Source organism: Chiloscyllium punctatum, chromosome 16 (genome assembly GCF_047496795.1).
Source record: "Chiloscyllium punctatum isolate Juve2018m chromosome 16, sChiPun1.3, whole genome shotgun sequence".
Classification (NCBI taxonomy): Eukaryota; Metazoa; Chordata; class Chondrichthyes; order Orectolobiformes; family Hemiscylliidae; genus Chiloscyllium; species Chiloscyllium punctatum.
The window spans coordinates 75,614,055-75,642,017 of NC_092754.1; positions in this window are offsets into that span (position 1 = coordinate 75,614,055).

The following is a 27,963-nucleotide window of genomic DNA, read 5'->3' on the forward strand; positions in this document are numbered from 1 at the left end:
AGGATCAGTGTGGAGGCAGTGCAGCATTGTCACAGGATCAGTATGGAGGGAGTGCAGCATTGTCAGTGGTACAGTGTGGAGGGAGTGCAGCATTGTCAGAGGATCAGTGTGGAGGGAGAGCAGCATTGTCAGATGATCAGTGTGGTGGGAGTGCAGCATTGTCAGAGGGTCAGTGTGGAGGTAGTGCATCATTGTAACATGATCAGTGTGGAGGGAGTGCTGCATTGTCATAGGGTCAGTGTGGAGAGAGTGCAGCCTTTTCAGAGGATCAGTGAGGAGTGTGTGCAGCATTGTCAGAGGGTCAGTGTCGAGGAATGCTGCATTGTCAGAGGATAGTGTGGAGTGAGTGCAGAATTGTCATGGGTCAGTATGGGGGGAGTGCAGCATTGTCTGAGGATCAGTGTGGAGGGATTGCTGCATTGTCAGAGGATAGTGTGGCTGGGTGCAGCATTGTCAGAGGGTCAGTGTCGGGGGAGTGCAGCATGGTCAGAGGGTCAGTATGGAGGGACTGCAGCATTGTCAGAGGATCAGTGTGGAGGGAGTGCAGCATTGTCAGAGGATCAGTGTGGAGGGAGTGCTGCAGTGTCAGAGGATCAGTGTGGAGGGAGTGCTGCATTGTCAGAGGATAGTGTGGAGAGAGTGCAGCATTGTTAGAGGGTCAGTGTTGAGGGAGTGCAGCATTGTCAGAGGATCAGTGTGGAGGGAGTGCAGCATTGTCAGAGAGTCAGTGTGGAGGGAGTGCAGCATTGTCAGAGGATCAGTGTGGAGGGAGTGCTGCAGTGTCAGAGGATCAGTGTGGAGGGAGTGCTGCAGTGTCAGAGGATCAGTGTGGAGGGAGTGCTGCAGTGTCAGAGGATCAGTGTGGAGGGAGTGCAGCATTGTCAGAGGATCAGTGTGGAGGTGGTGCAGCATTGTCAGAGGGTCAGTGTGGAGGGAGTTCAGCATTGTCAGAGGATCAGTGTGGAGGGAGTGAAGCATTGTCAGAGGATAGTGTGGAGAGAGTGCAGCATTGTCAGAGGGTCAGTGTGGAGGGATTGCTGCATTGTCAGAGGATAGTGTGGAGAGAGTGCAGCATTGTTAGAGGGTCAGTGTGGAGGGAATGCAGCATTGTCAGAGGGTCAGTGTGGAGGGAGTTCAGCATTGTCAGAGAATCAGTGTGGAGGGAGTGAAGCATTGTCAGAGGATAGTGTGGAGAGAGTGCAGCATTGTCTGAGGATCAGTGTGGAGGGATTGCTGCATTGTCAGAGGATAGTGTGGAGAGAGTGCAGCATTGTTAGAGGGTCAGTGTGGAGGGAGTGCAGCATTGTCAGAGGATCAGTGTGGAGCGAGTGCAGCATTGTCAGAGAGTCAGTGTGGAGGGAGTGCAGCATTGTCAGAGGATCAGTGTGGAGGTAGTGCAGCATTGTCAGAGGATCAGTGTGGGGGGAGTGCAGCATTGTCAGAGGATCAGTGTGGAGGGAGTGCAGCATAGTCAGAGGGTCAGTGTGGAGGGACTGCAGCATTGTCAGAGGGTCAGTGTGGAGAGAGTGCAGCATTATCAGAGGGTCAGTGTGGAGGTGGTGCAGCATTGTCAGAGGGTCAGTGTGGTTGGAGTTCAGCATTGTCAGAGGATCAGTGTGGAGGGAGTGCTGCATTGTCAGAGGATAGTGTGAAGAGAGTGCAGCATTGTCAGAGGGTCAGTGTGGAGGGAGTGCAGCATTGTCAGAGGGTCAGTGTGGAGGGAGTGCAGCATTGTCAGAGGATAGAGTGAAGAGAGTGCAGCATTGTCAGAGGGTCAGTGTGGAGGGAGTGCAGCATTGTCAGAGGATCAGTGTGGAGGGAGTGCTGCATTGTCAGAGGATAGTGTGAAGAGAGTGCAGCATTGTCAGAGTGTCAGTGTGGAGGGAGTGCAGCATTGTCAGAGGGTCAGTGTGGAGGGAGTGCGGCATTGTCAGAAGGTCAGTATGGAGGGAGTGCTGCATTGTCAGAGGATCAGTGTAGAGGGAGAGCAGCATTTTCAGAGGATCAGTGAGGAGGGTGTGCAGCATTGTCAGAGTATCAGTGTCACGGGAGTGCAGCATTGTCAGAGGATCAGTGTGGAGGGAGTGCAGCATTGTCAGAGAGTCAGTATGGAGGGAGTGCTGCATTGTCAGAGGATCAGTGTGGAGGGAGAGCAGCATTTTCAGAGGATCAGTGAGGAGAGTGTGCAGCATTGTCAGAGGGTCAGTGTCGAGGGAGTGCAGCATTGTCAGAGGATCTGTGTGGAGGGTGTGCAGAATTTCAGAGGATCAGTGTTGAGGGACTGCAGCATTATCAGAGGATCAGTGTGAAGGGAGTGCTGCATTGTCAGAGAGTCAGTGTGGATGGAGTGCAGCATTGCCAGAGGATCAATGTGGAGAGAGTGCAGCCTTGTTAGAGGATCAGTATGGAGGGAGTGCAGCATTGTCAGAGGATCAGTGTGGTGGGAGTGCAGCATTGTCGGAGGGTCAATATGGAGGGAGTGCAGCATTGTCAGAGGATCGGTGTGGATGGAGTGCAGAATTGTCAGAGGGTCATTGTGGATGGAGTGCAGTCTTTTCAGAGGATCAGTGTGGAGACAGTGCAGCAGTGCCAGTGGGTCAGTGTGGAGGGAGTGCAGCATTGTCTGATGGTCAGTGTGGAGGGAGTGCAGCATTGTCAGTGATTCAGTGTGGAGGTGTGGGCAGCATTTTCAGAGGATCAGTGTGGAGGGGTGCAGCATTGTCAGAGGATCAGTGTGTAGGGAGTGCAGCATTGTCAGTGGATCAGTGAGGAGGGTGTGCAGCATTGTCAGAGCATCAGTGTGGAGGAAGTGCTGCATTGTCAGTGGATCAGTCTGGAGGGTGTGCAGCATTGTCAGAAGGTCAGTGTGGAGGTAGTGCAGCCTTTTCAGAGTATCAGTGTGGAGGGAGTGCAGCATTGTCAGAGGTTCAGTATGGACGGAGTGCAGCATTGTCAGAGGATCAGTATGGAGGGAGTGCAGCATTGTCAGAGGATCAGTGTGGAGGCAGTGCAGCATTGTCACAGGATCAGTATGGAGGGAGTGCAGCATTGTCAGTGGTACAGTGTGGAGGGAGTGCAGCATTGTCAGAGGATCAGTGTGGAGGGAGAGCAGCATTGTCAGATGATCAGTGTGGTGGGAGTGCAGCATTGTCAGAGGGTCAGTGTGGAGGTAGTGCATCATTGTAACATGATCAGTGTGGAGGGAGTGCTGCATTGTCATAGGGTCAGTGTGGAGAGAGTGCAGCCTTTTCAGAGGATCAGTGAGGAGTGTGTGCAGCATTGTCAGAGGGTCAGTGTCGAGGAATGCTGCATTGTCAGAGGATAGTGTGGAGTGAGTGCAGAATTGTCATGGGTCAGTATGGGGGGAGTGCAGCATTGTCTGAGGATCAGTGTGGAGGGATTGCTGCATTGTCAGAGGATAGTGTGGCTGGGTGCAGCATTGTCAGAGGGTCAGTGTGGGGGGAGTGCAGCATGGTCAGAGGGTCAGTATGGAGGGACTGCAGCATTGTCAGAGGATCAGTGTGGAGGGAGTGCAGCATTGTCAGAGAGTCAGTGTGGAGGGGGTGCAGCATTGTCAGAGGGTCAGTGTGGAGGCAGTGCAGCATTGTCAGAGGATCAGTGTGGAGGGAGTAGAGCATTGTCAGAGGGTCAGTTTGGAGGGAGTGCTGCATTGTCAGAGGATCAGTGTAGAGGGAGAGCAGCATTTTCAGAGGATCAGTGAGGAGGGTGTGCAGCATTGTCAGAGTATCAGTGTCACGGGAGTGCAGCATTGTCAGAGGATCAGTGTGGTGGGAGTGCAGCATTGTCGGAGGGTTAATATGGAGGGAGTGCAGCATTGTCAGAGGATCAGTGTGGATGGAGTGCAGAATTGTCAGAGGGTCATTGTGGATGGAGTGCAGTCTTTTCAGAGGATCAGTGTGGAGACAGTGCAGTAGTGCCAGTGGGTCAGTGTGGAGGGAGTGCAGCATTGTCTGATGGTCAGTGTGGAGGGAGTGCAGCATTGTCAGTGATTCAGTGTGGAGGTGTGGGCAGCATTTTCAGAGGATCAGTGTGGAGGGGTGCAGCATTGTCAGAGGATCAGTGTGTAGGGAGTGCAGCATTGTCAGTGGATCAGTGAGGAGGGTGTGCAGCATTGTCAGAGCATCAGTGTGGAGGAAGTGCTGCATTGTCAGTGGATCAGTCTGGAGGGTGTGCAGCATTGTCAGAGGGTCAGTGTGGAGGGAGTGCAGCCTTTTCAGAGTATCAGTGTGGAGGGAGTGCAGCATTGTCAGAGGTTCAGTATGGACGGAGTGCAGCATTGTCAGAGGATCAGTATGGAGGGAGTGCAGTATTGTCAGAGGATCAGTGTGGAGGCAGTGCAGCATTGTCACAGGATCAGTATGGAGGGAGTGCAGCATTGTCAGTGGTACAGTGTGGAGGGAGTGCAGCATTGTCAGAGGATCAGTGTGGAGGGAGAGCAGCATTGTCAGATGATCAGTGTGGTGGGAGTGCAGCATTGTCAGAGGGTCAGTGTGGAGGTAGTGCATCATTGTAACATGATCAGTGTGGAGGGAGTGCTGCATTGTCATAGGGTCAGTGTGGAGAGAGTGCAGCCTTTTCAGAGGATCAGTGAGGAGTGTGTGCAGCATTGTCAGAGGGTCAGTGTCGAGGAATGCTGCATTGTCAGAGGATAGTGTGGAGTGAGTGCAGAATTGTCATGGGTCAGTATGGGGGGAGTGCAGCATTGTCTGAGGATCAGTGTGGAGGGATTGCTGCATTGTCAGAGGATAGTGTGGCTGGGTGCAGCATTGTCAGAGGGTCAGTGTGGGGGGAGTGCAGCATGGTCAGAGGGTCAGTATGGAGGGACTGTAGCATTGTCAGAGGATCAGTGTGGAGGGAGTGCAGCATTGTCAGAGGATCAGTGTGGAGGGAGTGCTGCAGTGTCAGAGGATCAGTGTGGAGGGAGTGCTGCATTGTCAGAGGATAGTGTGGAGAGAGTGCAGCATTGTTAGAGGGTCAGTGTTGAGGGAGTGCAGCATTGTCAGAGGATCAGTGTGGAGGGAGTGCAGCATTGTCAGAGAGTCAGTGTGGAGGGAGTGCAGCATTGTCAGAGGATCAGTGTGGAGGGAGTGCTGCAGTGTCAGAGGATCAGTGTGGAGGGAGTGCTGCAGTGTCAGAGGATCAGTGTGGAGGGAGTGCTGCAGTGTCAGAGGATCAGTGTGGAGGGAGTGCAGCATTGTCAGAGGATCAGTGTGGAGGTGGTGCAGCATTGTCAGAGGGTCAGTGTGGAGGGAGTTCAGCATTGTCAGAGGATCAGTGTGGAGGGAGTGAAGCATTGTCAGAGGATAGTGTGGAGAGAGTGCAGCATTGTCAGAGGGTCAGTGTGGAGGGATTGCTGCATTGTCAGAGGATAGTGTGGAGAGAGTGCAGCATTGTTAGAGGGTCAGTGTGGAGGGAGTGCAGCATTGTCAGAGGGTCAGTGTGGAGGGAGTTCAGCATTGTCAGAGAATCAGTGTGGAGGGAGTGAAGCATTGTCAGAGGATAGTGTGGAGAGAGTGCAGCATTGTCTGAGGATCAGTGTGGAGGGATTGCTGCATTGTCAGAGGATAGTGTGGAGAGAGTGCAGCATTGTTAGAGGGTCAGTGTGGAGGGAGTGCAGCATTGTCAGAGGATCAGTGTGGAGCGAGTGCAGCATTGTCAGAGAGTCAGTGTGGAGGGAGTGCAGCATTGTCAGAGGATCAGTGTGGAGGTAGTGCAGCATTGTCAGAGGATCAGTGTGGGGGGAGTGCAGCATTGTCAGAGGATCAGTGTGGAGGGAGTGCAGCATAGTCAGAGGGTCAGTGTGGAGGGACTGCAGCATTGTCAGAGGGTCAGTGTGGAGAGAGTGCAGCATTATCAGAGGGTCAGTGTGGAGGTGGTGCAGCATTGTCAGAGGGTCAGTGTGGAGGGAGTGCAGCATTGTCAGAGGATCAGTGTGGAGGGAGTGCAGCATAGTCAGAGGGTCAGTGTGGAGGGACTGCAGCATTGTCAGAGGGTCAGTGTGGAGAGAGTGCAGCATTATCAGAGGGTCAGTGTGGAGGTGGTGCAGCATTGTCAGAGGGTCAGTGTGGTTGGAGTTCAGCATTGTCAGAGGATCAGTGTGGAGGGAGTGCTGCATTGTCAGAGGATAGTGTGAAGAGAGTGCAGCATTGTCAGAGGGTCAGTGTGGAGGGAGTGCAGCATTGTCAGAGGGTCAGTGTGGAGGGAGTGCAGCATTGTCAGAGGATAGAGTGAAGAGAGTGCAGCATTGTCAGAGGGTCAGTGTGGAGGGAGTGCAGCATTGTCAGAGGATCAGTGTGGAGGGAGTGCTGCATTGTCAGAGGATAGTGTGAAGAGAGTGCAGCATTGTCAGAGTGTCAGTGTGGAGGGAGTGCAGCATTGTCAGAGGGTCAGTGTGGAGGGAGTGCGGCATTGTCAGAAGGTCAGTATGGAGGGAGTGCTGCATTGTCAGAGGATCAGTGTAGAGGGAGAGCAGCATTTTCAGAGGATCAGTGAGGAGGGTGTGCAGCATTGTCAGAGTATCAGTGTCACGGGAGTGCAGCATTGTCAGAGGATCAGTGTGGAGGGAGTGCAGCATTGTCAGAGAGTCAGTATGGAGGGAGTGCTGCATTGTCAGAGGATCAGTGTGGAGGGAGAGCAGCATTTTCAGAGGATCAGTGAGGAGAGTGTGCAGCATTGTCAGAGGGTCAGTGTCGAGGGAGTGCAGCATTGTCAGAGGATCTGTGTGGAGGGTGTGCAGAATTTCAGAGGATCAGTGTTGAGGGACTGCAGCATTATCAGAGGATCAGTGTGAAGGGAGTGCTGCATTGTCAGAGAGTCAGTGTGGATGGAGTGCAGCATTGCCAGAGGATCAATGTGGAGAGAGTGCAGCCTTGTTAGAGGATCAGTATGGAGGGAGTGCAGCATTGTCAGAGGATCAGTGTGGTGGGAGTGCAGCATTGTCGGAGGGTCAATATGGAGGGAGTGCAGCATTGTCAGAGGATCAGTGTGGATGGAGTGCAGAATTGTCAGAGGGTCATTGTGGATGGAGTGCAGTCTTTTCAGAGGATCAGTGTGGAGACAGTGCAGCAGTGCCAGTGGGTCAGTGTGGAGGGAGTGCAGCATTGTCTGATGGTCAGTGTGGAGGGAGTGCAGCATTGTCAGTGATTCAGTGTGGAGGTGTGGGCAGCATTTTCAGAGGATCAGTGTGGAGGGGTGCAGCATTGTCAGAGGATCAGTGTGTAGGGAGTGCAGCATTGTCAGTGGATCAGTGAGGAGGGTGTGCAGCATTGTCAGAGCATCAGTGTGGAGGAAGTGCTGCATTGTCAGTGGATCAGTCTGGAGGGTGTGCAGCATTGTCAGAGGGTCAGTGTGGAGGGAGTGCAGCCTTTTCAGAGTATCAGTGTGGAGGGAGTGCAGCATTGTCAGAGGTTCAGTATGGACGGAGTGCAGCATTGTCAGAGGATCAGTATGGAGGGAGTGCAGCATTGTCAGAGCATCAGTGTGGAGGCAGTGCAGCATTGTCACAGGATCAGTATGGAGGGAGTGCAGCATTGTCAGTGGTACAGTGTGGAGGGAGTGCAGCATTGTCAGAGGATCAGTGTGGAGGGAGAGCAGCATTGTCAGATGATCAGTGTGGTGGGAGTGCAGCATTGTCAGAGGGTCAGTGTGGAGGTAGTGCATCATTGTAACATGATCAGTGTGGAGGGAGTGCTGCATTGTCATAGGGTCAGTGTGGAGAGAGTGCAGCCTTTTCAGAGGATCAGTGAGGAGTGTGTGCAGCATTGTCAGAGGGTCAGTGTCAAGGAATGCTGCATTGTCAGAGGATAGTGTGGAGTGAGTGCAGAATTGTCATGGGTCAGTATGGGGGGAGTGCAGCATTGTCTGAGGATCAGTGTGGAGGGATTGCTGCATTGTCAGAGGATAGTGTGGCTGGGTGCAGCATTGTCAGAGGGTCAGTGTGGGGGGAGTGCAGCATGGTCAGAGGGTCAGTATGGAGGGACTGCAGCATTGTCAGAGGATCAGTGTGGAGGGAGTGCAGCATTGTCAGAGAGTCAGTGTGGAGGGGGTGCAGCATTGTCAGAGGGTCAGTGTGGAGGCAGTGCAGCATTGTCAGAGGATCAGTGTGGAGGGAGTAGAGCATTGTCAGAGGGTCAGTTTGGAGGGAGTGCTGCATTGTCAGAGGATCAGTGTAGAGGGAGAGCAGCATTTTCAGAGGATCAGTGAGGAGGGTGTGCAGTATTGTCAGAGTATCAGTGTCACGGGAGTGCAGCATTGTCAGAGGATCAGTGTGGTGGGAGTGCAGCATTGTCGGAGGGTCAATATGGAGGGAGTGCAGCATTGTCAGAGGATCAGTGTGGATGGAGTGCAGAATTGTCAGAGGGTCATTGTGGATGGAGTGCAGTCTTTTCAGAGGATCAGTGTGGAGACAGTGCAGCAGTGCCAGTGGGTCAGTGTGGAGGGAGTGCAGCATTGTCTGATGGTCAGTGTGGAGGGAGTGCAGCATTGTCAGTGATTCAGTGTGGAGGTGTGGGCAGCATTTTCAGAGGATCAGTGTGGAGGGGTGCAGCATTGTCAGAGGATCAGTGTGTAGGGAGTGCAGCATTGTCAGTGGATCAGTGAGGAGGGTGTGCAGCATTGTCAGAGCATCAGTGTGGAGGAAGTGCTGCATTGTCAGTGGATCAGTCTGGAGGGTGTGCAGCATTGTCAGAGGGTCAGTGTGGAGGGAGTGCAGCCTTTTCAGAGTATCAGTGTGGAGGGAGTGCAGCATTGTCAGAGGTTCAGTATGGACGGAGTGCAGCATTGTCAGAGGATCAGTATGGAGGGAGTGCAGCATTGTCACAGGATCAGTATGGAGGGAGTGCAGCATTGTCAGTGGTACAGTGTGGAGGGAGTGCAGCATTGTCAGAGGATCAGTGTGGAGGGAGAGCAGCATTGTCAGATGATCAGTGTGGTGGGAGTGCAGCATTGTCAGAGGGTCAGTGTGGAGGTAGTGCATCATTGTAACATGATCAGTGTGGAGGGAGTGCTGCATTGTCATAGGGTCAGTGTGGAGAGAGTGCAGCCTTTTCAGAGGATCAGTGAGGAGTGTGTGCAGCATTGTCAGAGGGTCAGTGTCGAGGAATGCTGCATTGTCAGAGGATAGTGTGGAGTGAGTGCAGAATTGTCATGGGTCAGTATGGGGGGAGTGCAGCATTGTCTGAGGATCAGTGTGGAGGGATTGCTGCATTGTCAGAGGATAGTGTGGCTGGGTGCAGCATTGTCAGAGGGTCAGTGTGGGGGGAGTGCAGCATGGACAGAGGGTCAGTATGGAGGGACTGCAGCATTGTCAGAGGATCAGTGTGGAGGGAGTGCAGCATTGTCAGAGGATCAGTGTGGAGGGAGTGCTGCAGTGTCAGAGGATCAGTGTGGAGGGAGTGCTGCATTGTCAGAGGATAGTGTGGAGAGAGTGCAGCATTGTTAGAGGGTCAGTGTTCAGGGAGTGCAGCATTGTCAGAGGATCAGTGTGGAGGGAGTGCAGCATTGTCAGAGAGTCAGTGTGGAGGGAGTGCAGCATTGTCAGAGGATCAGTGTGGAGGGAGTGCTGCAGTGTCAGAGGATCAGTGTGGAGGGAGTGCTGCAGTGTCAGAGGATCAGTGTGGAGGGAGTGCTGCAGTGTCAGAGGATCAGTGTGGAGGGAGTGCAGCATTGTCAGAGGATCAGTGTGGAGGTGGTGCAGCATTGTCAGAGGGTCAGTGTGGAGGGAGTTCAGCATTGTCAGAGGATCAGTGTGGAGGGAGTGAAGCATTGTCAGAGGATAGTGTGGAGAGAGTGCAGCATTGTCAGAGGGTCAGTGTGGAGGGATTGCTGCATTGTCAGAGGATAGTGTGGAGAGAGTGCAGCATTGTTAGAGGGTCAGTGTGGAGGGAGTGCAGCATTGTCAGAGGGTCAGTGTGGAGGGAGTTCAGCATTGTCAGAGAATCAGTGTGGAGGGAGTGAAGCATTGTCAGAGGATAGTGTGGAGAGAGTGCAGCATTGTCTGAGGATCAGTGTGGAGGGATTGCTGCATTGTCAGAGGATAGTGTGGAGAGAGTGCAGCATTGTTAGAGGGTCAGTGTGGAGGGAGTGCAGCATTGTCAGAGGATCAGTGTGGAGCGAGTGCAGCATTGTCAGAGAGTCAGTGTGGAGGGAGTGCAGCATTGTCAGAGGATCAGTGTGGAGGTAGTGCAGCATTGTCAGAGGATCAGTGTGGGGGGAGTGCAGCATTGTCAGAGGATCAGTGTGGAGGGAGTGCAGCATAGTCAGAGGGTCAGTGTGGAGGGACTGCAGCATTGTCAGAGGGTCAGTGTGGAGAGAGTGCAGCATTATCAGAGGGTCAGTGTGGAGGTGGTGCAGCATTGTCAGAGGGTCAGTGTGGTTGGAGTTCAGCATTGTCAGAGGATCAGTGTGGAGGGAGTGCTGCATTGTCAGAGGATAGTGTGAAGAGAGTGCAGCATTGTCAGAGGGTCAGTGTGGAGGGAGTGCAGCATTGTCAGAGGGTCAGTGTGGAGGGAGTGCAGCATTGTCAGAGGATAGAGTGAAGAGAGTGCAGCATTGTCAGAGGGTCAGTGTGGAGGGAGTGCAGCATTGTCAGAGGATCAGTGTGGAGGGAGTGCTGCATTGTCAGAGGATAGTGTGAAGATAGTGCAGCATTGTCAGAGTGTCAGTGTGGAGGGAGTGCAGCATTGTCAGAGGGTCAGTGTGGAGGGAGTGCGGCATTGTCAGAAGGTCAGTATGGAGGGAGTGCTGCATTGTCAGAGGATCAGTGTAGAGGGAGAGCAGCATTTTCAGAGGATCAGTGAGGAGGGTGTGCAGCATTGTCAGAGTATCAGTGTCACGGGAGTGCAGCATTGTCAGAGGATCAGTGTGGAGGGAGTGCAGCATTGTCAGAGAGTCAGTATGGAGGGAGTGCTGCATTGTCAGAGGATCAGTGTGGAGGGAGAGCAGCATTTTCAGAGGATCAGTGAGGAGAGTGTGCAGCATTGTCAGAGGGTCAGTGTCGAGGGAGTGCAGCATTGTCAGAGGATCTGTGTGGAGGGTGTGCAGAATTTCAGAGGATCAGTGTTGAGGGACTGCAGCATTATCAGAGGATCAGTGTGAAGGGAGTGCTGCATTGTCAGAGAGTCAGTGTGGATGGAGTGCAGCATTGCCAGAGGATCAATGTGGAGAGAGTGCAGCCTTGTTAGAGGATCAGTATGGAGGGAGTGCAGCATTGTCAGAGGATCAGTGTGGTGGGAGTGCAGCATTGTCGGAGGGTCAATATGGAGGGAGTGCAGCATTGTCAGAGGATCAGTGTGGATGGAGTGCAGAATTGTCAGAGGGTCATTGTGGATGGAGTGCAGTCTTTTCAGAGGATCAGTGTGGAGACAGTGCAGCAGTGCCAGTGGGTCAGTGTGGAGGGAGTGCAGCATTGTCTGATGGTCAGTGTGGAGGGAGTGCAGCATTGTCAGTGATTCAGTGTGGAGGTGTGGGCAGCATTTTCAGAGGATCAGTGTGGAGGGGTGCAGCATTGTCAGAGGATCAGTGTGTAGGGAGTGCAGCATTGTCAGTGGATCAGTGAGGAGGGTGTGCAGCATTGTCAGAGCATCAGTGTGGAGGAAGTGCTGCATTGTCAGTGGATCAGTCTGGAGGGTGTGCAGCATTGTCAGAGGGTCAGTGTGGAGGGAGTGCAGCCTTTTCAGAGTATCAGTGTGGAGGGAGTGCAGCATTGTCAGAGGTTCAGTATGGACGGAGTGCAGCATTGTCAGAGGATCAGTATGGAGGGAGTGCAGCATTGTCAGAGGATCAGTGTGGAGGCAGTGCAGCATTGTCACAGGATCAGTATGGAGGGAGTGCAGCATTGTCAGTGGTACAGTGTGGAGGGAGTGCAGCATTGTCAGAGGATCAGTGTGGAGGGAGAGCAGCATTGTCAGATGATCAGTGTGGTGGGAGTGCAGCATTGTCAGAGGGTCAGTGTGGAGGTAGTGCATCATTGTAACATGATCAGTGTGGAGGGAGTGCTGCATTGTCATAGGGTCAGTGTGGAGAGAGTGCAGCCTTTTCAGAGGATCAGTGAGGAGTGTGTGCAGCATTGTCAGAGGGTCAGTGTCGAGGAATGCTGCATTGTCAGAGGATAGTGTGGAGTGAGTGCAGAATTGTCATGGGTCAGTATGGGGGGAGTGCAGCATTGTCTGAGGATCAGTGTGGAGGGATTGCTGCATTGTCAGAGGATAGTGTGGCTGGGTGCAGCATTGTCAGAGGGTCAGTGTGGGAGGAGTGCAGCATGGTCAGAGGGTCAGTATGGAGGGACTGCAGCATTGTCAGAGGATCAGTGTGGAGGGAGTGCAGCATTGTCAGAGAGTCAGTGTGGAGGGGGTGCAGCATTGTCAGAGGGTCAGTGTGGAGGCAGTGCAGCATTGTCAGAGGATCAGTGTGGAGGGAGTAGAGCATTGTCAGAGGGTCAGTTTGGAGGGAGTGCTGCATTGTCAGAGGATCAGTGTGGAGGGAGAGCAGCATTTTCAGAGGAACTGTGAGGCAGGGTGTGCAGCATTGTCAGAGCATCAGTGTGGAGGAAGTGCTGCATTGTCAGAGGATCAGTATGGAGGGAGTGCAGCATTGTCACAGGATCAGTATGGAGGGAGTGCAGCATTGTCAGTGGTACAGTGTGGAGGGAGTGCAGCATTGTCAGAATATCAGTGTGGAGAGAGTGCAGCATTGTCAGAGGATCAGTGTGGAGGGAGTGCAGCATTGTCACAGGGTCAGTATGGAGGGAGTGCAGCATTGTCAGAGGGTCAGTGTGGAGGGAGTGCAGCATTGTCAGAGGATCAGTATGGAGGGAGTGCACAATTGTCAGAGGGTCAGTGTGGAGGGAGTGCAGCATTGTCAGAGGATCAGTGTGGTGGGAGTGCAGCATTGTCAGAGAATCGGTATGGAGGGAGTGCAGCATTGTCAGAGGATCAGTGTGGAGGGCGTGCAGCATTGTCAGAGGGTCAGTGTGGAGGGAGTGCAGCATTGTCAGAGGGTCAGTATGGAGGGAGTGCAGCATTGTCAGAGGGTCAGTGTGGAGGGAGTGCAGAATTGTCAGAGGGTCAGTGTCGAGGAATGCTGCATTGTCAGAGGATAGTGTGGAGTGAGTGCAGAATTGTCATGGGTCAGTATGGGGGGAGTGCAGCATTGTCTGAGGATCAGTGTGGAGGGATTGCTGCATTGTCAGAGGATAGTGTGGCTGGGTGCAGCATTGTCAGAGGGTCAGTGTGGGGGGAGTGCAGCATGGTCAGAGGGTCAGTATGGAGGGACTGCAGCATTGTCAGAGGATCAGTGTGGAGGGAGTGCAGCATTGTCAGAGAGTCAGTGTGGAGGGGGTGCAGCATTGTCAGAGGGTCAGTGTGGAGGCAGTGCAGCATTGTCAGAGGATCAGTGTGGAGGGAGTACAGCATTGTCAGAGGGTCAGTTTGGAGGGAGTGCTGCATTGTCAGAGGATCAGTGTGGAGGGAGAGCAGCATTTTCAAAGGAACTGTGAGGCAGGGTGTGCAGCATTGTCAGAGCATCAGTGTGGAGGAAGTGCTGCATTGTCAGAGGATCAGTATGGAGGAAGTGCAGCATTGTCACAGGATCAGTATGGAGGGAGTGCAGCATTGTCAGTGGTACAGTGTGGAGGGAGTGCAGCATTGTCAGAATATCAGTGTGGAGAGAGTGCAGCATTGTCAGAGGATCAGTGTGGAGGGAGTGCAGCATTGTCAGAGGGTCTGTATGGAGGGAGTGCAGCATTGTCAGCGGGTCAGTGTGGAGGGAGTGCAGCATTGTCAGAGGATCAGTATGGAGGGAGTGCACAATTGTCAGAGGGTCAGTGTGGAGGGAGTGCAGCATTGTCAGAGGATCAGTGTGGTGGGAGTGCAGCATTGTCAGAGAATCGGTATGGAGGGAGTGCAGCATTGTCAGAGGATCAGTGTGGAGGGCGTGCAGCATTGTCAGAGGGTCAGTGTGGAGGGAGTGCAGCATTGTCAGAGGGTCAGTATGGAGGGAGTGCAGCATTGTCAGAGGGTCAGTGTGGAGGGAGTGCAGCATTGTCAGAGGATCAGTATGGAGGGAGTGCAGAATTGTCAGAGGGTCAGTGTGGAGGGAGTGCAGCATTGTCAGAGGATCAGTGTGGAGGGAGTGCAGCATTGTCAGAGAGTCAGTATGGAGGGTGTGCAGAATTGTCAGACTATCATTATGGACGGAGTGCAGAATTGTCAGAGGGTCAGTGTCGAGAGAGTGCAGCATTGTCAGAGGATCAGTGTGGAGGGAGAGCAGCATTGTCAGAGTGTCAGTGTCGAGGGAGTGCAGCATTGTCAGAGGGTCAGTGTGGAGAGAGTGCAGCATTGTCAGAGGATCAGTGTGGAGGTGTTGCAGCATTGTCAGAGGATCAGTGTGGACGGAGTGCAGCATTGTCAGTGGATCACTGTGGAGGGAGTGCAGCATTGTCAGAGGATCAGTGTGGAGGGAGTGCAGCATTGTCAGAGGATCAGTGTGGAGGGCGTGCAGCATTGTCAGAGGGTCAGTGTGGAGGGAGTGCAGCATTGTCTGAGGGTCAGTGTGGAGGGAGTGCAGCATTGTCAGAGGATCAGTGTGGTGAGAGTGCAGCATTTTCAGAGGGTCAGTGTGGAGGGGGTGCAGCATTGTCAGAGGATCAGTATGGAGGGAGTGCAGCATTGTCAGAGGATCAGTATGGAGGGAGTGCAGCATTGTCAGTGGATCAGTGAGGAGGGTGTGCAGCATTGTCAGAGGGTCAGTGTGGAGGGAGTGCAGCATTGTCAGAGAGTCAGTGTGGAGGGAGTGCAGCATTGTCAGAGTATCAGTGTGGAGGGAGTGTAGCATTGTCAGAGGATCAGTGTGGAGGGAGTGCAGCATTGTCAGAGGATCAGTGTGTTGGGAGTGCAGCATTGTCAGAGGGTCAGTGTGGAGGTCGTGCAGCATTGTAACATGATCAGTGTGGAGGGAGTGCAGCATTGTCAGAGGGTCAGTGTGTCGGGAGTGCAGCCTTTTCAGACGATCAGTGTGGAGGGAGTGCAGCATTGTCAGAGGATCATTATGGTGGGAGTGCAGCATTGTCAGAGGATCATTATGGAGAGAGTGCAGCATTGTCAGAGGATCAGTGTGAAGGGAGTGCTGCATTGTCGGAGAGTCAGTGTGGATGGAGTGCAGCATTGCCAGAGGATCAATGTGGAGAGAGTGCTGCCTTGTTAGTGGATCAGTATGGAGGGAGTGCAGCATTGTCAGAGGATCAGTGTTGTGGGAGTGCAGCATTGTCAGAGCATCAGTGTGGAGGAAGTGCTGCATTGTCAGAGGATCAGTCTGGAGGGTGTGCAGCATTGTCAGAGGGTCAGTGTGGAGAGAGTGCAGCATTGTCAGAGGATCAGTGTGGAGGTATTGCAGCATTGTCAGAGGATCAGTGTGGACGGAGTGCAGCATTGTCAGTGGATCACTGTGGAGGGAGTGCAGCATTGTCAGAGGTTCAGTGTGGAGGGAGTGCAGCATTGTCAGAGGATCAGTGTGGAGGGCGTGCAGCATTGTCAGAGGGTCAGTGTGGAGGGAGTGCAGCATTGTCTGAGGGTCAGTGTGGAGGGAGTGCAGCATTGTCAGAGGATCAGTGTGGTGAGAGTGCAGCATTTTCAGAGGGTCAGTGTGGAGGGGGTGCAGCATTGTCAGAGGATCAGTATGGAGGGAGTGCAGCATTGTCAGAGGATCAGTGTGGAGGGAGTGCAGCATTGTCAGTGGATCAGTGAGGAGGGTGTGCAGCATTGTCAGAGGGTCAGTGTGGAGGGAGTGCAGCATTGTCAGAGAGTCAGTGTGGAGGGAGTGCAGCATTGTCAGAGTATCAGTGTGGAGGGAGTGTAGCATTGTCAGAGGATCAGTGTGGAGGGAGTGCAGCATTGTCAGAGGATCAGTGTGTTGGGAGTGCAGCATTGTCAGAGGGTCAGTGTGGAGGTCGTGCAGCATTGTAACATGATCAGTGTGGAGGGAGTGCAGCATTGTCAGAGGGTCAGTGTGTCGGGAGTGCAGCCTTTTCAGACGATCAGTGTGGAGGGAGTGCAGCATTGTCAGAGGATCATTATGGTGGGAGTGCAGCATTGTCAGAGGATCATTATGGAGAGAGTGCAGCATTGTCAGAGGATCAGTGTGAAGGGAGTGCTGCATTGTCGGAGAGTCAGTGTGGATGGAGTGCAGCATTGCCAGAGGATCAATGTGGAGAGAGTGCTGCCTTGTTAGTGGATCAGTATGGAGGGAGTGCAGCATTGTCAGAGGATCAGTGTTGTGGGAGTGCAGCATTGTCAGAGCATCAGTGTGGAGGAAGTGCTGCATTGTCAGAGGATCAGTCTGGAGGGTGTGAAGCATTGTCAGAGGGTCAGTGTGGAGGGAGTGCAGCCTTTTCAGAGTATCAGTGTGGAGGGAGTGCAGCATTGTCAGAGGGTCAGAATGGAGGGGGTGCAGCATGGTCAGAGGATCAGTGTGGAGGGAGTGCAGCATTGTCAGAGGATCAGTATGGAGGGAGTGCAGCATTGTCAGAGGGTCAGTGTGGAGGGAGTGGAGCATTGTCAGAGGGTCAGTGTGGAGGAAGTGCAGCATTGTCAGAGGATCATTATGGAGAGAGTGCAGCATTGTCAGAGGGTCAGTGTGGGGGGAGTGCAGCATTGTCTGAGGATCAGTGTGGAGGGATTGCTGCATTGTCAGAGGATAGTGTGGAGAGAGTGCAGCATTGTTAGAGGGTCAGTTTTGAGGGAGTGCAGCATTGTCAGAGGATCAGTGTGGAGGGAGTGCAGCATTGTCAGAGAGTCAGTGTGGAGGGAGTGCAGCATTGTCAGAGGATCAGTGTGGAGGGAGTGCTGCAGTGTCAGAGGATCAGTGTGGAGGGAGTGCTGCAGTGTCAGAGGATCAGTGTGGAGGGAGTGCTGCAGTGTCAGAGGATCAGTGTGGAGGGAGTGAAGCATTGTCAGAGGATAGTGTGGAGAGAGTGCAGCATTGTCAGAGGGTCAGTGTGGAGGGAGTGCAGCATTGTCAGAGGATCAGTGTGGAGGGAGTGCAGCATTGTAAGAGAGTCAGTGTGGAGGGAGTGCAGCATTGTCAGAGGATCAGTGTGGAGGGAGTGCTGCAGTGTCAGAGGATCAGTGAGGAGGGAGTGCAGCATTGTCAGAGGATCAGTGTGGGGGTGGTGCAGCATTGTCAGAGGGTCAGGGTGGAGGGAGTTCAGCATTGTCAGAGGATCAGTGTGGAAGGAGTGAAGCATTGTCAGAGGATAGTGTGGAGAGAGTGCAGCATTGTCAGAGGGTCAGTGTGGGGGGAGTGCAGCATTGTCTGAGGATCAATGTGGAGGGATTGCTGCATTGTCAGAGGATAGTGTGGAGAGAGTGCAGCATTGTTAGAGGGTCAGTGTGGAGGGAGTGCATCATTGTCAGAGGATCAGTGTGGAGCGAGTGCAGCATTGTCAGAGAGTCAGTGTGGAGGGAGTGCAGCATTGTCAGAGGATCAGTGTGGAGGTAGTGCAGCATTGTCAGAGGATCAGTGTGGGGGGAGTGCAGCATTGTCAGAGGATCAGTGTGGAGGGAGTGCAGCATTGTCAGAGGATCAGTGTGGAGGGAGTGCAGCATAGTCAGAGGGTCAGTGTGGAGGGACTGCAGAATTGTCAGAGGGTCAGTGTGGAGGGAGTGCTGCATTGTCAGAGGATTGTGTGGAGAGAGTGCAGCATTATCAGAGGGTCAGTGTGGAGGTGGTGCAGAATTGTCAGAGGGTCAGTGTGGAGGGAGTTCAGCATTGTCAGAGGATCAGTGTGGAGGGAGTGCTGCATTGTCAGAGGATAGTGTGAAGAGAGTGCAGCATTGTCAGAGGGTCAGTGTGGAGGGAGTGCAGCATTGTCAGAGGGTCAGTGTGGAGGGAGTGCAGCATTGTCAGAGGATAGTGTGAAGAGAGTGCAGCATTGTCAGAGGGTCAGTGTGGAGGGAGTGCAGCATTGTCAGAGGATCAGTGTGGAGGGAGTGCTGCATTGTCAGAGGATAGTGTGAAGAGAGTGCAGCATTGTCAGAGGGTCAGTGTGGAGGGAGTGCAGCATTGTCAGAGGGTCAGTGTGGAGGGAGTGCGGCATTGTCAGAATGTCAGTATGGAGGGAGTGCTGCATTGTCAGATTATCAGTGTAGAGGGAGAGCAGCATTTTCAGAGGATCAGTGAGGAGGGTGTGCAGCATTGTCAGAGGATCAGTGTCACGGGAGTGCAGCATTGTCAGAGAGTCAGTATGGAGGGAGTGCCGCATTGTCAGAGGATCAGTGTGGAGGGAGAGCAGCATTTTCAGAGGATCAGTGTGGAGGGGGTGCAGCATTGTCAGAGGGTCAGTGTGGAGGCAGTGCAGCATTGTCAGAGGATCAGTGTGGAGGGAGTACAGCATTGTCAGTGGGTCAGTTTGGAAGGAGTGCTGCATTGTCAGAGGATCAGTGTGGAGGAAGTGCTGCATTGTCAGAGGACCCGTCTGGAGGTTTGCAGCATTGTCAGAGGGTCAGTGTGGAGGGTGTGCAGCATTGTCAGAGCATCAGTGTGGAGGGAGTGCTGCAGTGTCAGAGGATCAGTGTGGAGGGAGTGAAGCATTGTCAGAGGATAGTGTGGAGAGAGTGCAGCATTGTCAGAGGGTCAGTGTGGAGGGAGTGCAGCATTGTCAGAGGATCAGTGTGGAGGGAGTGCAGCATTGTCAGAGAGTCAGTGTGGAGGGTGTGCAGCATTGTCAGAGGATCAGTGTGGAGGGAGTGCTGCAGTGTCAGAGGATCAGTGTGGAGGGAGTGCAGCATTGTCAGAGGATCAGTGTGGAGGTGGTGCAGCATTGTCAGAGGGTCAGTGTGGAGGGAGTTCAGCATTGTCAGAGGATCAGTGTGGAGGGAGTGAAGCATTGTCAGAGGATAGTGTGGAGAGAGTGCAGCATTGTCAGAGGGTCAGTGTGGGGGGAGTGCAGCATTGTCTGAGGATCAGTGTGGAGGGATTGCTGCATTGTCAGAGGATAGTGTGGATAGAGTGCAGCATTGTTAGAGGGTCAGTGTGGAGGGAGTGCAGCATTGTCAGAGGATCAGTGTGGAGCGAGTGCAGCATTGTCAGAGAGTCAGTGTGGAGGGAGTGCAGCATTGTCAGAGGATCAGTGTGGAGGTAGTGCAGCATTGTCAGAGGATCAGTGTGGGGGGAGTGCAGCATTGTCAGAGTATCAGTGTGGAGGGAGTGCAGCATAGTCAGAGGGTCAGTGTGGAGGGACTGCAGCATTGTCAGAGGGTCAGTGTGGAGGGAGTGCTGCATTGTCAGAGGATAGTGTGGAGAGAGTGCAGCATTATCAGAGGGTCAGTGTGGAGGTGGTGCAGCATTGTCAGAGGGTCAGTGTGGTTGGAGTTCAGCATTGTCAGAGGATCAGTGTGGAGGTAGTGCTGCATTGTCAGAGGATGGTGTGAAGAGAGTGCAGCATTGTCAGAGGGTCAGTGTGGAGGGAGTGCAGCATTGTCAGAGGGTCAGTCTGGAGGGAGTGCAGCATTGTCAGAGGATAGTGTGAAGAGAGTGCAGCATTGTCAGAGGGTCAGTGTGGAGGGAGTGCAGCATTGTCAGAGGATCAGTGTGGAGGGAGTGCTGCATTGTCAGAGGATAGTGTGAAGAGAGTGCAGCATTGTCAGAGGGTCAGTGTGGAGGGAGTGCAGCATTGTCAGAGGGTCAGTGTGGAGGGAGTGCGGCATTGTCAGAAGGCCAGTATGGAGGGAGTGCTGCATTGTCAGAGGATCAGTGTAGAGGGAGAGCAGCATTTTCAGAGGATCTGTGAGGAGGGTGTTCAGCATTGTCAGAGTATCAGTGTCACGGGTGTGCAGCATTGTCAGAGGATCAGTGTGGAGGGAGTGCAGCATTGTCAGAGAGTCAGTATGGAGGGAGTGCTGCATTGTCAGAGGATCAGTGTGGAGGGAGAGCAGTATTTTCAGAGGATCAGCGAGGAGAGTGTGCAGCATTGTCAGAGGGTCAGTGTCGAGGGAGTGCAGCATTGTCAGAGGATCAGTGTGAAGGGAGTGCAGCATTGTAAGAGAGTCAGTATGGAGGAGGTGCTGCATTGTCAGAGGATCTGTGTGGAGGAAGTGCTGAATTGTCAGAGGATCCGTCTGGAGGTTTGCAGCATTGTCAGAGGGTCAGTGTCGAGGTTGTGCAGCATTGTCAGAGGATCTGTGTGGAGGGTGTGCAGAATTTCAGAGGATCAGTGTTGAGGGACTGCAGCATTATCAGAGGATCAGTGTGAAGGGAGTGCTGCATTGTCAGAGAGTCAGTGTGGATGGAGTGCAGCATTGCCAGAGGATCAATGTGGAGAGAGTGCAGCCTTGTTAGAGGATCAGTATGGAGGGAGTGCAGCATTGTCAGAGGATCAGTGTGGTGGGAGTGCAGCATTGTCGGAGGGTCAATATGGAGGGAGTGCAGCATTGTCAGAGGATCAGTGTGGAGGGAGTGCAGTCTTTTCAGAGGATCAGTGTGGAGACAGTGCAGCATTGCCAGTGGGTCAGTGTGGAGGGAGTGCAGCATTGTCTGATGGTCAGTGTGAAGGGAGTGCAGCATTGTCAGTGATTCAGTGTGGAGGTGTGGGCAGCATTTTCAGAGGATCAGTGTGGAGGGGTGCAGCATTGTCAGAGGATCAGTGTGTAGGGAGTGCAGCATTGTCAGTGGATCAGTGAGGAGGGTGTGCAGCATTGTCAGAGCATCAGTGTGGAGGAAGTGCAGCATTGTCAGAGGATCAGTCTGGAGGGTGTGCAGCATTGTCAGAGGGTCAGTGTGGAGGGAGTGCAGCCTTTTCAGAGTATCAGTGTGGAGGGAGTGCAGCATTGTCAGAGGTTCAGTATGGACGGAGTGCAGCATTGTCAGAGGATCAGTATGGAGGGAGTGCAGCATTGTCAGAGGATCAGTGTGGAGGGAGTGCAGCATTGTCAGAGGATCAGTATGGAGGGAGTGCAGCATTGTCAGAGGATAAGTGTGGAGGCAGTGCAGCATTGTCACAGGATCAGTATGGAGGGAGTGCAGCATTGTCAGTGGTACAGTGTGGAGGGAGTGCAGCATTGTCAGAGGATCAGTGTGGAGGGAGAGCAGCATTGTCAGAGGATCAGTGTGGTGGGAGTGCAGCATTGTCAGAGGGTCAGTGTGGAGGTAGTGCATCATTGTAACATGATCAGTGTGGAGGGAGTGCTGCATTGTCATAGGGTCAGTGTGGAGAGAGTGCAGCCTTTTCAGAGGATCAGTGAGGAGGGTGTGCAGCATTGTCAGAGGGTCAGTGTCGAGGAATGCTGCATTGTCAGAGGATAGTATGGACAGAGTGCAGAATTGTCAGAGGGTCAGTATGGGGGGAGTGCAGCATTGTCTGAGGATCAGTGTGGAGGGATTGCTGCATTGTCAGAGGATAGTGTGGCTGGGTGCAGCATTGTCAGAGGGTCAGTGTTGGGGGAGTGCAGCATGGTCAGAGGGTCAGTATGGAGGGACTGCAGCATTGTCAGAGGATCAGTGTGGAGGGAGTGCAGCATTGTCAGAGAGTCAGTGTGGAGGGGGTGCAGCATTGTCAGAGGGTCAGTGTGGAGGCAGTGCAGCATTGTCAGAGGATCAGTGTGGAGGGAGTACAGCATTGTCAGAGGGTCAGTTTGGAGGGAGTGCTGCATTGTGAGAGGATAGTGTGGAGAGAGTGCAGCATTGTCAGAGGATCTGTGTGGAGGGTGTTTTACACTGTCATGGGGTCAGTTTGGAGGGAGTGCTGCATTGTCAGAGGATCAGTGTGGAGGGAGAGCAGCATTTTCAGAGGAACTGTGAGGCAGGGTGTGCAGCATTGTCAGAGCATCAGTGTGGAGGAAGTGCCGCATTGTCAGAGGATCAGTATGGAGGGAGTGCAGCATTGTCACAGGATCAGTATGGAGGGAGTGCAGCATTGTCAGTGGTACAGTGTGGAGGGAGTGCAGCATTGTCAGAATATCAGTGTGGAGAGAGTGCAGCAGTGTCAGAGGATCAGTGTGGAGGGAGTGCAGCATTGTCAGAGGGTCAGTATGGAGGGAGTGCAGCATTGTCAGAGGATCAGTATGGAGGGAGTGCAGAATTGTCAGAGGGTCAGTTTGGAGGGAGTGCAGCATTGTCAGAGGATCAGTGTGGAGGGAGTGCAGCATTGTCAGAGAATCGGTATGGAGGGAGTGCAGCATTGTCAGAGTATCAGTGTGGAGGGAGTGCAGCATTGTCAGAGGGTCAGTGTGGAGGGAGTGCAGCATTGTCAGAGGGTCAGTATGGAGGGAGTGCAGCATTGTCAGAGGGTCAGTGTGGAGGGAGTGCAGCATTGTCAGAGGATCAGTATGGAGGGAGTGCAGAATTGTCAGAGGGTCAGTGTGGAGGGAGTGCAGCATTGTCAGAGGATCAGTGTGGAGGGAGTGCAGCATTGTCAGAGAGTCAGTATGGAGGGTGTGCAGAATTGTCAGACTATCATTATGGACGGAGTGCAGAATTGTCAGAGGGTCAGTGTCGAGAGAGTGCAGCATTGTCAGAGGATCAGTGTGGAGGGAGAGCAGCATTGTCAGAGGGTCAGTGTCGAGGGAGTGCAGCATTGTCAGAGGGTCAGTGTGGAGAGAGTGCAGCATTGTCAGAGGATCAGTGTGGAGGTATTGCAGCATTGTCAGAGGATCAGTGTGGACGGAGTGCAGCATTGTCAGTGGATCACTGTGGAGGGAGTGCAGCATTGTCAGAGGATCAGTGTGGAGGGAGTGCAGCATTGTCAGAGGATCAGTGTGGAGGGAGTGCAGCATTGTCAGAGGGTCAGTGTGGAGGGAGTGCAGCATTGTCTGAGGGTCAGTGTGGAGGGAGTGCAGCATTGTCAGAGGATCAGTGTGGTGAGAGTGCAGCATTTTCAGAGGGTCAGTGTGGAGGGGGTGCAGCATTGTCAGAGGATCAGTATGGAGGGAGTGCAGCATTGTCAGAGGATCAGTATGGAGGGTGTGCAGCATTGTCAGAGGGTCAGTGTGGAGGGAGTGCAGCATTGTCAGAGAGTCAGTGTGGAGGGAGTGCAGCATTGTCAGAGTATCAGTGTGGAGGGAGTGTAGCATTGTCAGAGGATCAGTGTGGAGGGAGTGCAGCATTGTCAGAGGATCAGTGTGTTGGGAGTGCAGCATTGTCAGAGGGTCAGTGTGGAGGTCGTGCAGCATTGTAACATGATCAGTGTGGAGGGGGTGCAGCATTGTCAGAGGGTCAGTGTGTCGGGAGTGCAGCCTTTTCAGACGATCAGTGTGGAGGGAGTGCAGCATTGTCAGAGGATCATTATGGTGGGAGTGCAGCATTGTCAGAGGATCAGTGTGGAGGGAGTGCAGCATTGTCACAGGATCAGTGTGGAGGGAGAGCAGCATTTTCAGAGGATCAGTGCGAAGGATGTGCAGCATTGTCAGAGGGTCAATGTCGAGGAGTGCAGCATTGTCAGAGGGTCAGTGTGGAGGGAGTGCAGCATTGTCAGAGGATCAGTGTGGAGGGAGTGCAGCATTGTCAGAGAGTCAGTATGGAGGGTGTGCAGAATTGTCAGAGTATCATTATGGAGGGAGTGCAGAATTGTGAGAGGGTTAGTTTCGAGCGAGTGCAGCATTGTCAGAGGGTCAGTGTGGAGGGAGTGCTGCATTGTCAGAGGATCAGTGTGAAGGGAGTGCTGCATTGTCGGAGAGTCAGTGTGGATGGAGTGCAGCATTGCCAGAGGATCAATGTGGAGAGCGTGCAGCCTTGTTAGAGGATCAGTGTGGAGGGAGTGCAGCATTGTCAGAGGATCAGTGTGGTGGGAGTGCAGCATTGTCAGAGCATCAGTGTGGAGGAAGTGCTGCATTGTCAGAGGATCAGTCTGGAGGGTGTGAAGCATTGTCAGAGGGTCAGTGTGGAGGGAGTGCAGCCTTTTCAGAGTATCAGTGTGGAGGGAGTGCAGCATTGTCAGAGGGTCAGAATGGAGGGGGTGCAGCATGGTCAGAGGATCAGTGTGGAGGGAGTGCAGCATTGTCAGAGGATCAGTATGGAGGGAGTGCAGCATTGTCAGAGGGTAAGTGTGGAGGGAGTGGAGCATTGTCAGAGGGTCAGTGTGGAGGGAGTGCAGCATTGTCAGAGGATCATTATGGAGAGAGTGCAGCATTGTCAGAGGGTCAGTGTGGTGGGAGTGCAGCATTGTCTGAGGATCAGTGTGGAGGGATTGCTGCATTGTCAGAGGATAGTGTGGAGAGAGTGCAGCATTGTTAGAGGGTCAGTGTTGAGGGAGTGCAGCATTGTCAGAGGATCAGTGTGGAGGGAGTGCAGCATTGTCAGAGAGTCAGTGTGGAGGGAGTGCAGCATTGTCAGAGGATCAGTCTGGAGGAAGTGCTGCAGTGTCAGAGGATCACTGTGGAGGGAGTGCTGCAGTGTCAGAGGATCAGTGTGGAGGTAGTGCTGCAGTGTCAGAGGATCAGTGTGGAGGGAGTGAAGCATTGTCAGAGGATAGTGTGGAGAGAGTGCAGCATTGTCAGAGGGTCAGTGTGGAGGGAGTGCAGCATTGTCAGAGGATCAGTGTGGAGGGAGTGCAGCATTGTCAGAGAGTCAGTGTGGAGGGAGTGCAGCATTGTCAGAGGATCAGTGTGGAGGGAGTGCTGCAGTGTCAGAGGATCAGTGTGGAGGGAGTGCAGCATTGTCAGAGGATCAGTGTGGAGGTGGTGCAGCATTGTCAGAGGGTCAGTGTGGAGGGAGTTCAGCATTGTCAGAGGATCAGTGTGGAGGGAGTGAAGCATTGTCAGAGGATAGTGTGGAGAGAGTGCAGCATTGTCAGAGGGTCAGTGTGGGGGGAGTGCAGCATTGTCTGAGGATCAGTGTGGAGGGATTGCTGCATTGTCAGAGGATAGTGTGGAGAGAGTGCAGCATTGTTAGAGGGTCAGTGTGGAGGGAGTGCAGCATTGTCAGAGGATCAGTGTGGAGCGAGTGCAGCATTGTCAGAGAGTCAGTGTGGAGGGAGTGCAGCATTGTCAGAGGATCAGTGTGGAGGTAGTGCAGCATTGTCAGAGGATCAGTGTGGGGGGAGTGCAGCATTGTCAGAGGATCAGTGTGGAGGGAGTGCAGCATTGTCAGAGGATCAGTGTGGAGGGAATGCAGCATAGTCAGAGGGTCAGTGTGGAGGGACTGCAGCATTGTCAGAGGGTCAGTGTGGAGGGAGTGCTGCATTGTCAGAGGATTGTGTGGAGAGAGTGCAGCATTATCAGAGGGTCAGTGTGGAGGTGGTGCAGCATTGTCAGAGGGTCAGTGTGGAGGGAGTTCAGCATTGTCAGAGGATCAGTGTGGAGGGAGTGCTGCATTGTCAGAGGATAGTGTGAAGAGAGTGCAGCATTGTCAGAGGGTCAGTGTGGAGGGAGTGCAGCATTGTCAGAGGGTCAGTGTGGAGGGAGTGCAGCATTGTCAGAGGATAGTGTGAAGAGAGTGCAGCATTGTCAGAGGGTCAGTGTGGAGGGAGTGCAGCATTGTCAGAGGATCAGTGTGGAGGGAGTGCTGCATTGTCAGAGGATAGTGTGAAGAGAGTGCAGCATTGTCAGAGGGTCAGTGTGGAGGGAGTGCAGCATTGTCAGAGGGTCAGTGTGGAGGGAGTGCGGCATTGTCAGAAGGTCAGTATGGAGGGAGTGCTGCATTGTCAGATTATCACTGTAGAGGGAGAGCAGCATTTTCAGAGGATCAGTTAGGAGGGTGTGCAGCATTGTCAGAGGATCAGTGTCACGGGAGTGCAGCATTGTCAGAGAGTCAGTATGGAGGGAGTGCCGCATTGTCAGAGGATCAGTGTGGAGGGCGAGCAGCATTTTCAGATGATCAGTGTGGAGGGGGTGCAGCATTGTCAGAGGGTCAGTGTGGAGGCAGTGCAGCATTGTCAGAGGATCAGTGTGGAGGGAGTACAGTATTGTCAGTGGGTCAGTTTGGAAGGAGTGCTGCATTGTCAGAGGATCAGTGTGGAGGAAGTGCTGCATTGTCAGAGGATCCGTCTGGAGGTTTGCAGCATTGTCAGAGGGTCAGTGTCGAGGGAGTGCTGCATTGTCAGAGGATCTGTGTGGAGGGAGAGCAGCATTTTCAGAGGAACTGTGAGGCAGGGTGTGCAGCATTGTCAGAGCATCAGAGTGGAGGAAGTGCTGCATTGTCAGAGGATCAGTGTGGAGGGAGTGCTGCATTGTCAGAGGATAGTGAGAAGAGAGTGCAGCATTGTCAGAGGTTCAGTGTGGAGGGAGTGCACCATTGTCACAGGATCAGTATGGAGGGAGTGCAGCATTGTCAGTGGTACAGTGTGGAGGGAGTGCAGCATTGTCAGAATATCAGTGTGGAGAGAGTGCAGCATTGTCAGAGGATCAGTGTGGAGGGAGTGCAGCATTGTCAGAGGGTCAGTATGAAGGGAGTGCAGCATTGTGAGAGGGTCAGTGTGGAGGGAGTTCAGCATTGTCAGAGGATCAGTATGGAGTGACTGCAGTATTGTCAGAGGGTCAGTGTGGAGGGAGTGCAGCATTGTCTGATGGTCAGTGTGGAGGGAGTGCAGCATTGTCAGTGATTCAGTGTGGAGGTGTGGGCAGCATTTTCAGAGGATCAGTGTGAGGGGGGGGGGAAAATTGTCAGAGAATCAGTGTTTAGAGAATGCAGCATTGTCAGTGGATCAGTGAGGAGGGTGTGCAGCATTGTCAGAGCATCAGTGTGGAGGAAGTGCTGCATTGTCAGAGGATCAGTCTGGAGTGTGTGCAGCATTGTCAGAGGGTCAGTGTGGAGGGAGTGCAGCCTTTTCAGAGTATCAGTGTGGAGGGAGTGCAGCATTGTCAGAGGTTCAGTATGGACGGAGTGCAGCATTGTCAGAGGATCAGTATGGAGGGAGTGCAGCATTGTCAGAGGATCAGTGTGGAGGCAGTGCAGCATTGTCACAGGATCAGTATGGAGGGAGTGGAGCATTGTCAGTGGTACAGTGTGGAGGGAGTGCAGCATTGTCAGAGGATCAGTGTGGAGGGAGAGCAGCATTGTCAGAGGATCAGTGTGGTGGGAGTGCAGCATTGTCAGAGGGTCAGTGTGGAGGTAGTGCATCATTGTAACATGATCAGTGTGGAGGGAGTGCTGCATTGTCAAAGGGTCAGTGTGGAGGGAGGCAGCCTTTTCAGAGGATCAGTGTGGAGGGAGTGCAGCATTGTCAGAGGATCATTATGTAGGGAGTGCGGCATTGTCTGAGGATCAGTGTGGAGGGAGAGCAGCATTTTCAGAGGATCAGTGAGGAGGGTGTGCAGCATTGTCAGAGGGTCAGTGTCGAGGAATGCTGCATTGTCAGAGGATAGTGTGGAGAGAGTGCAGAATTGTCAGAGGGTCAGTATGGGGGGAGTGCAGCATTGTCTGAGGATCAGTGTGGAGGGATTGCTGCATTGTCAAAGGATAGTGTGGACAGAGTGCAGCATTGTCAGAGTGTCAGTGTGGGGGTAGTGCAGCATGGTCAAAGGGTCAGTGTGGAGGGACTGCAGCATTGTCAGAGGATCAGTGTGGAGGGAGTGCAGCATTGTCAGAGAGTAAGTGTGGAGGGGGTGCAGTATGGTCAGAGGGTCAGTATGGAGGGACTGCAGCATTGTCAGAGGATCAGTGTGGAGGGAGTGCAGCATTGTCAGAGAGTCAGTGTGGAGGGGGTGCAGCATTGTCAGAGGGTCAGTGTGGAGGCAGTGCAGCATTGTCGGAGGATCAGTGTGGAGGGACTACAGCATTGTCAGTGGGTCAGTTTGGAAGGAGTGCTGCATTGTCAGAGGATAGTGTGGAGAGAGTGCAGCATTGTCAGAGGATCTGTGTGGAGGGTGTTTTACACTGTCATGGGGTCAGTTTGGAGGGAGTGCTGCATTGTCAGAGGATCAGTGTGGAGGGAGAGCAGCATTTTCAGAGGAACTGTGAGGCAGGGTGTGCAGCATTGTCAGAGGATCAGTGTGGAGGAAGTGCTTCATTGTCAGAGGATCA